The following is a 9361-nucleotide window of genomic DNA, read 5'->3' on the forward strand; positions in this document are numbered from 1 at the left end:
ATTGACAAAATGTTTCAGTTTTAAATATAATCGAGAATGAAAGTCTTGATAGTTTATATTCGAGAATGAGATTCTTGATTGGTTGGAATCGAGAATGGGATTATCGGTTGTATGTGTTTGTGTTGAGGAATTTTTAAGTTTAAAGTGTTTTTGAGCATTGTGGAATAGAACATGAGATGCAATTAGGATGATAACAGTGAAACAGTGTGCCTGCATGTTTACTACTTTCGATATACTGGTGGCGCCTCCCAAAACAAACATAAAATCCCATATCAGATCTCGAGGAACTAAGTAGAGCTTCAAAATTTCAGCATGGTCTCCTCTGTTTATATTAGTATTCTAAAGCGCTCAACCTGTTTCACTTGATAAATAATATATATATACAAAATAAAATAATAGTGGATTTGCTAATAACGTACAATTGATCAGAGTATAGAAAAAAATTAATATATAGGATTATACAAAAACTCCTCACTCTAACAAAAGTCATAATGTTCCACCAAAATCTATAATACAACTTGGACTAATTGATGTCGCTAGGGGGGTATAGCCCCAATACTTACCAGGTAACGGAATCTGATCGTCTATCTGACCCATCAGATGATCATCACTCGTCGGTTATACGCCTTCCTTGTCAACTGGAGGCTCTGAAACTAAAAAAGGAAAATGTGAGTAACAATAATTACCTATTAGGTAAACAAATAAATTCTACTAATAAACTCTCATAACATGAATGAGTAAGTATTCTGAATCATTTCAGTGCATTCAAAGTTTTAGAGAATAAACTATGATTAATTGATACATATAATCAGGATAAACAACCAAACATTTTAAAACTCACATTACATCAATTAACAGTATTCACCATAACATTTTCTTTTTATACAAATCTAATTGACCGAATAAAAATATTAAACATGCATTTCATTTTATATATCAAAATAAAATAACAGATACATAATACACAATGATGGGATAGTGAAATTAGAAAGTTGGGATTCATGATTGGATCGTTCACAGTCGGGACATGATGTTATAATATTTTACTAACTTTTAATTCATAATTTTGTGGTCGATCGCTACACTTATCATATTTGGTTGACCATTTATTCGGTTCATGCTGCTCGTTTGACGTGATTGTAAGCAATGAGTTTCTTTTCGATGTATTTGAACGTTTGACTACTCTTTTTTGTTAGTGATCACTGACTAATCATCTCCGTCTATGCCTATCAGGCGTGCATGTGATTTCCAATATACTACCCTATTCGTGTACGACCATCTTTACAATACAAGTTCACTGATAAAGATATAGATAAATGATCATGAATTCCATATGTGACTCCATTCTCATACGCATCTCATACCACGTATGAGTTTGATTGTCCATACCGTACATCTCAAGATAGTACATAACTCCGGATAATATGAAGGACTATCCCTTCAGGTATTCACAAGCTCTTTAACAGCTCACAAAATAGTTGTATATATATATATATATATAGGGTCCCGTTCCCTGGCTAACGCTTTGCCCAACCGTTTGGCAAACTTATGTGATCCGTTCGATCTAACGTGATCTGACGGATGCGATTTAATCTCGGCGGAATATAAATTTATACATATATTACAGCGCCATCCCTCAATCTTTTACATAATTAGTGCTACCTCCCTGTTATCTTAAAACCAAACGAACAGAGTAGAACTCTCTCTCGTCTCTCTTGCTGAAATGCTCTCTGTCTCTCATCCTCTCTCGCTGAAACCCTCTCTTTCACTTTCTCAATCTCTCTCTCTCTCTCTCTCTCTCTCTCTCTCTCTCGTCTCTCATCTCTCTAGTGGAAACACTCTCTATCTCTCATCCTCTCTTGCTGAAACCCTCTCTCTCACTCTCTCAGTCTCTCTTGCTCTTGCTCTAGCTAAAAATATGCCCCTCTCAACCCTCTCTCTCACTCTCAACATTCGACCTAGCTGCGTGAAATTTACAGGCAGAAATGGCAAGAAGCAATTACAAAACCTTAGCCCTTCAATTGTGAAACAAATTCTTCCTCTGGTTGAGTAACTCCCCCCCTTGTACATGGATTTAGTTAAAAGGAGAGAAGATTTCATCCCCAAACCAGAAGAAACTCGACAATTGGTACGTATTATTTCCCATTATTATTAAATCTAGTAATTTCCCAAAACCTGATTGTGTATTTTTTTTTCTTTAATTTTAATGTTGACCTATTCTTTCATCATTTATATTCGATGGGCTCTACTAAGATTCTTGTAATTTAAAAAATGACTTTAATTGTAAGAGATTTGCCTTTGTTTTATTTGGTTTTTCTAGTGGACTTTATCTTTCAGTGAAGAATATACCAAACCCTTCCTCCATGCATTTTATAGATGAATTAAAAAGGGTTTACGTTTCTCAATGCAGTCTATTGAGAATCGTTTTTTAGAATGAATGAAGATCATAGAGTGAGGTGCACATTTTCAAGAGAGTACTCATCCAGGAATTATATGTGATAGTTGTTAATTAAAAATGAATATTAGAGTGAGGAGCACATTTTCAAGCATGTCTATGTTATGTGAGATGTATGTCCAATAATGTATTAGGGGTTATGCTAACAATTATCATATAAAACCTTTCTACATGTACCTTCTTGAAGGTCACCCATTTTTTGCTATTAATGGTTTGTAGTTGTTGCCCGTCTCCTTGATGGAGATCTTCTTATGTCCTGTTTATCTGCCAGATCATCTGTTTGGCAATCAGATGACAGTCCTAACCAGAAAAAATCAGTTTACTGCTAGATCCATGTAAGTTTCCAGACCATCTGTCATGAGCTCTGCAGGTGATTATTTTCATATGCCATTGTCATTTATAGAATCCAAGTGTAGGACCTGTCTTCAATAATACTCCATTAGAAACAAACTAGTGGTGCTCATTCATGTTGAGAGTTTTTTATAATACAGGATCTGACTTGTGAGATGATGTTTATTAATAATTACATATGATTGTCGACTTAATGTCATCATCTGTGGTTACAATGTGATTTTCAATTGTTCCTAAATTGATTTGTCTGAGAAGTAATAAAGGGCTGTGGTTTTAAATTCTGATTTCTTTTCTCTTTTCTCTCAAGGGAAACTTCCCTTCTTCAAACTAGAAATCTTATGATTTATCATTTGCTTTCTCTTAATAAATTCAAGTTGGGTACATGTCATGTCATGCAATTCTGCAGATAAAGGCATATTACAATGTTTCCAGGAATCTTCTTATAAAGTTCAAAGATGACACAATTGATGAAACTCCGAGACTAGCACAGGTGATAAGTGTAGATGAAGTTTTATTGCTTCTCTGGAGAATATATAATTGACTCATGTCATTCACGTGGTTCATGACTTTTGGGGTGTTCTATGTTGCAGGTTGTTACTCCAATAGCACCTCTTAGCCAACAGGTATCCTCTATAGATTTTCTCACTATTTTGGTTTATTTCAAGTGAATCATTCTCTTTCACATTCCGTTTACGACTATATATTTGATTAGATTCATCATTCAATGCTTTTACAAAGCCAAGAAAAATTCCAGCCATTTTCCTATAATTTATGTTCGGTACTTTATTCTTTTGCAGGCTGGATACTACTGCTCGGTTTGTTAATGTGTTGTAAAGGATTCTGCATACTACTTGGACCATATCAATGGGAAGAAATGTATGTGGCTGGGTTGTCCATAAACATATCACTTAATGTATTTATTCTCATGAACCATTCTTTCCCGTTTTTTTTTTATTGTTTCTGATGGTTCTTCCAACTTGCTTCTTAGATCAAAGAGCTTTGGGTATGTCAATGTGGGTAGAGTGGGCATCTCTTCGACAGGTAACATACCATTTCATTAGTTAACAGGCCCTATGACTAAGCACTACAAATATCACCACTTTGTTTTACTAGGAAATTAAGACAAGCCAGTAGACATGAATATAATTCACATGGATATAGAGAACTTATTGTCTTATAGTCCTGATTTGGGATTTCTTATTTGCAGAAAATAAGTAGGCGTTTGGATAGGACTCCTTGGCTACTTCTGACTCTTGCGGGGAGTTAGAAGTCGTTTGGATGCGTTTGTATGAACTACTCTTTCGAAGAGTTACTCCGCGCAAGAGCAAGAAATTACTCTTTATGAAGAAGTTAAGAAAACCTATTTCTCAAAACTCTTCTTGCGGGGAGTCAAAATCTAACGGTTCGTTTTACCAAAATACCCCTAACTTTATTAATTTTCTATGAAAATATTTCTAATTCATTTGCCCTTAAATCAAACAAAAGAAACATTTATTAATATTAATTTTTTTTTTTAATTTTGAGTATAATGGATTTAAACACATTATATTAATATTTAATATTTAAAATATTATATTATATTATATTATATTATATTATATTAATATTTATAGTTACACATTATATTAATATTTAATATTTAAAATATTATATTATATTATATTAATATTTATAGTTAAAATGTGAAAAACAATATAGTTTGAAGGCATATTATGACACTAAAAGACAGTTTGTCAATTTTTTTTAAAATTTTGAGTATAATGGATTTAAACACATTATATTAATATTTAATATTTAAAATATTATATTATATTATATTAATATTTATTATATTATATTATATTAATATTTATAGTTAAAATGTAAAAAACAGTATAGTTTGAAGGCATCTTATGACACTAAAAGACAGTCTGTCAATTTTTTTTTTTAATATTATGTCATATTATGTCAAAAACAGTCAGTCAAAATTTTTTTAAAATTTTAAGTATAATGGATTTAAACATATTATATTAATATTTAATATTTAAAATATTATATTATATTATATTAATATTTATAGTTAAAATGTCAAAAATAATATAGTTTGAAGGCATATTATGACACTAAAAGATAAAAAACAGTAACTGGTATAATATAAGGGTATTCTAGTCTTTTTTCTAGAAGTCATGAGAAGTCAGTATGGTTCCCAAACAAACTTCCAGCACAAAAGTACTTCTGCCAGTACTTCATAGAGTTGATTGCCAAACGCCATTTCTACACATAATTACTTTTCCAGCTCCTCCATAAAGTACTTCAGCTCCTGTTCTTTGGAAGAGTAGTTCTACTCCTGGTATCCAAACAGGCCCTAAGGTTTCCAATTCGGGGAACCTCTAGGAGTAGCCACAAAGTACATTGGGTCTTTTCCAAATTATGAAATGACAAAAACATACATGCAAATAATAACTATTTCAGAACACCGAACTCTTAAACATCCAAGATGCATCAATGTTTGACATGTGACCAAGATAAGCCTCTTGAGACCCAAATATTCCATGTAACACAAGCAGAAGCAATAGTAGGAAAAGTTTTCCAATGTTTGCACAGGTCCAAGATCGATTTGAAATTCTCAAGAAGCAGAAAGTTGAGGGAAGCTTTACGGAGCAAGGTAAGATTTCAAGAGAAAGAAAATCCAAATACTTTAAGGTTATGTACCACGATGTACTTGTATTGATTAACTAAATTTTCATACTTAAACCTGGAAACCATTTTCCTTTGCTCGATTAGTTGAGAGGCATGGGGTTCACTCCCACCTTATCTGTGAAAAATAAAAGAGAAAAAAAAATAATGATAAGTTTTATCTTGGTTTCAGATTTAGATGACCTGATCCTAAAACAACAACAAGAAGAGGAACAACGGAAGCGCCAACGCCGAGAAAGGAAGAAAGAGAAGAAGGTTAGTAACACTTCACATGGATTTTCTTTTTTTCTCTCTTTAGTTTTATTATTTCAAAATGGTTTATTGCTGATTTATTCTGGTCTCAGAAAGAGAAGGCTGCAGTGGAAGAGGCTGAGGGAGACCCTGATGTTGCAGCAATGATGGGATTTGGAGGTTTCGGTTCATCCAAAAAATGAATAATGCTTCGAAGTTTTTTTCAATGTTACCATGTCTTTCACCTGTATGAGAAAGAGAGAGAGAGAGAGAGTATGTGCATGTTGCCTGAGTTTTCTTCCAGAAATTGATGTTTCAGAATGACTGAATTCTTTGTGAGAGAACAGTCTAATCTAGTTATGTTTATCTTCCTTGAGGGTATAACATTTTTATTTCTGTTTTTCAATACTTCTAGTCATCATTTTCATCTGTGACACCTGTCTACAAATGAAGCATTGCATCTTTCTCAAAATCCAAACCTTAATCTCCTCCAATTTGAGATGCACTAAAAGTTCCATACTCTGATTATCTCTCATGAAAAAAAACAATCTACACTAATAACGGAAGGAGATGTGATCATTGGAAATTGATTATTAGTTATTTTGTTATTGAAGTGACGATGAAACCCATTTCGAATATAAATGATTGTTTTGGTTCCTGTGGATTCTGATTCCACTACGAAAATAGGTGCATATAGAAAGATCCAGTTGGGTATCAAGAGGGCATGTTCAATAAGAAAGGGGGAAAATTGGAAAAATATTCCCTCTAAAGGAACTGGCCTTGACACTAGCATGTCCTCCTAGAACTAAATGTTTCTGATTCCAATGCAGAAATAGATGTACCCAAAATCCGGATAATCTACTCTGATTTAATTGGGTAATTCTATTTCTAAAATAGTTGTATACAAAATCAGGGTAATCTGCTCGGATTCTAATCAGGTACCAGGGAGGTGTATAGTGAAACCCTTTCCTTATAACATAGTAAGATTTTGAGCCTTACTAAGGGTAGTTTTGCTCAAATGGATTACAACATCAGAAATCCAACACCACAGCTCTCTCTAAGTTTCATCGAAAAACTAGAAAATTCTTTTGAAAAATGGACAGCTACCAGACTTCCACATAACTCCCAAACAGTGAAAAATACTTCTTTTTTTGAATTTTTTTGTCCACTACAACCATGAAGCATCTGATCATGTTTTTAGATGCCAAGAGGTCCAAGGTACCCTTAGTAAGGGTGAAATCCTTTACTTAGACTAGGGGGGCTCCTAGTGAAATGTAGTACATAAGTTACATAACCAGATGACATAACTTGGTGATGATAATGTGCGATTGTGCTTGGGCACTTTTTTGAAGAGAATGCAGCATCAAATTAAGCCAAAATTCCAAGCATTGCAGGTTTAAAGTGGAGTTTCCAGAAATAAAGAAATTTTTTTAAAAAACATTTAGGAAAGATCTAAATTGAGAAAAATAACTATAATTGGCAATCTTCGTGTGTATTTATATAGGAAACTGTCATGTACACAGCGGGAACCACCTAAAAGGCAGAACCCCAAAGAAAGGAAATGGTCTTGTGTTTTTCCCATATCACTCTGTTGTCGAGACAATCTTATCTTCGTCTACGTCAAAAGCCTTCCTTGCTTGCTTCAGTTTCTCATGCATCAAAAGAAGTTCTGTACATCGGTGAAGTTTTGGCGTATCCTGCATGATCAAAGAGTTAAAAGACACCGAACCAATCAGAAGCATAGTAAACATACCAAACAACCTACACTATTATTAAAGAGTGTAAAAATATGAATTTTGAATTCTCACTTTTGAAAGAAAACACACAAAATTCAAATATGAAGGCACATGCCTTCATCCCAATTTATACCTAGTGGCATGGTTTTGTCCCAACTGTAGCAATGCAAATACACAAAATTCAAATAGTTCCAATCATTTGTTAGATAAGTGGATGGAGCTAGTAAGAAAAGATATGAAGGCACATGCCTTGTCTTAACAAATGGCTATTTTTCATGATGACTACAGTAATTTCAATAAATGATAGATAATAATATTGCCAGAAATATTTGTTGGGTTTCCACATACAAATGGCTACTTCAATTTGTTAACTTTTTGACGAGGAAATATTTAATAATAACTCATGATTACTTCAGTTAATCTACCAAATCTTTGATTATTGCTTGATTTGTTAGTTCACTTGTATAGGTCAAAGTTCAAATCAATATGGACCCAAGCAAAGAATCTAGACTATGTTCAAAGGTATGTGCTTCATGGGCGATCCCATTGTTATGATATAGTCTTGAATCTATTTGGTGATTGATCACCAAGGATGTACAGTACACTTATACACAAAATCACAAATTAGGTGTCACAGGCGTAGTATGGGCAGCTTCTTTGGTCGAGTTGTAAAATGACTCTGGTTGTAATTCTTGGGACTTAGTGAGTCACAAATGGTTGGCATTTTGGGTTTCAGATACATTGAGCTCGTTTTAGGGTTATGGGCACCCAAAAAAACCCACATATATAACAATAAAAAATATAAAACAAAGAACACACACGAACAACACATGATCTGTGTTATTCAGCATTGTGCCTACATTCATGGATGAGATGAGAGTGACTTACCACCTATCTCAGACTACATGAACCCTAGTGTCCTTGTTCTCTGAAATCTTCTCTCCTTTTAACTAAATCCATGTACAAGGGGGGGAGTTGCTCAACCAGAGGAAGAATTTGTTTCACGATTGAAGGGCTAAGGTTTTGTAATTGCTTCATTGCCATTTCTGCCTGTAAATTTCACGCAGCTAGGTCGAGTGTTGAGAGTGAGAGAAAGGGTTAAGAGGGACGAATTTGCAGATAGAGTGAGAGCGAGAGCGAGAGAGATTGACAAAGTGAAAGAGAGGGTTTCAACGAGAGAGGATGAGAGACAGTGAGTGTTTCAGCGAGAGAGACGAGAGAGAGTTCTACTCTCTATTTCATTTGTTTTTAATATAACAGGGAGGTAGCACTAATTATGTAAAAGATTGAGGGACGGCGTTGTAATATATGTATAAATTTATATTCCGCCGAGATAAAATCGTGTCTGTCAGATCGCGTTAGATCGAACGAATCACATAAGTTTGTCAAACGGTTGGGCAAAGCGTTAGCCAGGGAACGGGACCCTATATATATATATATATATGAAAGAGAGAGTTGAAGACAAAGAAATACATAAGTAAGAAAACAAAGAACCCAACTTCTTTATTTTCTTATTTTCTCTAAACAAACAAAAAGAGAAAGAGGGATTAGAGAAGAAACAAAGGAAGAGAGGCATACCTGTATGTGGTTGTAGTTGGGACGTGAGCTGATGCATCTTCTTTGAGGGTTGCTCCAACACAAAAAAATAAATAAATAAATAACAAAAAAAAAATGAAATAAACAGGCAAGAGGAAGGCAAAGTTGGAGGAGTAGGAAAGAAGAGGAATAGGACTGTTGCTGATCGTTGTGAAAGAGTGAAGAAGAAGAAAAAAAGCAACAACAAATCATATGAAATTGAGGAATAAGGTTAACCTTACTAAGTTAGTAAGATTCAAGTCTTACTAAGGGTCTTTGAGTTCATTTTGTGGCGCCCAAACACATGATCCGATGGCATTGGGTTGTGGAGTATAAA

The 9361-nt window shown here is 34.1% G+C and overlaps 2 long non-coding RNA genes across 6 annotated transcripts; one reads left to right on the top strand and one right to left on the bottom strand.

Annotated features, from left to right (window-relative positions):
* Positions 1–1849: 1849 nt before the first annotated feature.
* On the top strand, positions 1850–6119 carry LOC147393988 (uncharacterized). Of its 5 annotated transcripts, none has more exons than XR_015181744.1 (5): positions 1850–2128; positions 3239–3429; positions 3604–3682; positions 3795–3847; positions 5655–6119. It is a non-coding gene; the product is annotated as an uncharacterized LOC147393988 (long non-coding RNA). The 5 variants fall into 5 exon arrangements; XR_015181743.1 differs by having other exon boundaries at positions 1851–2128; positions 3213–3429; XR_015181745.1 differs by lacking the exon at positions 1850–2128 and adding an exon at positions 2571–2790.
* Positions 6120–7189: 1070 nt separating this feature from the next.
* On the bottom strand, positions 7190–8648 carry LOC147393989 (uncharacterized). Its single transcript, XR_015181746.1, has 2 exons — positions 8338–8648; positions 7190–7410 (listed from the first exon to the last, which is right to left on the bottom strand). It is a non-coding gene; the product is annotated as an uncharacterized LOC147393989 (long non-coding RNA).
* Between the last annotated feature and the right edge of the window lie 713 nt (positions 8649–9361).

The sequence above is a fragment of the Akebia trifoliata genome, chromosome 9 (assembly GCF_017979445.1).
Source record: "Akebia trifoliata isolate Shusen 1 chromosome 9, ASM1797944v1, whole genome shotgun sequence".
Classification (NCBI taxonomy): Eukaryota; Viridiplantae; Streptophyta; class Magnoliopsida; order Ranunculales; family Lardizabalaceae; genus Akebia; species Akebia trifoliata.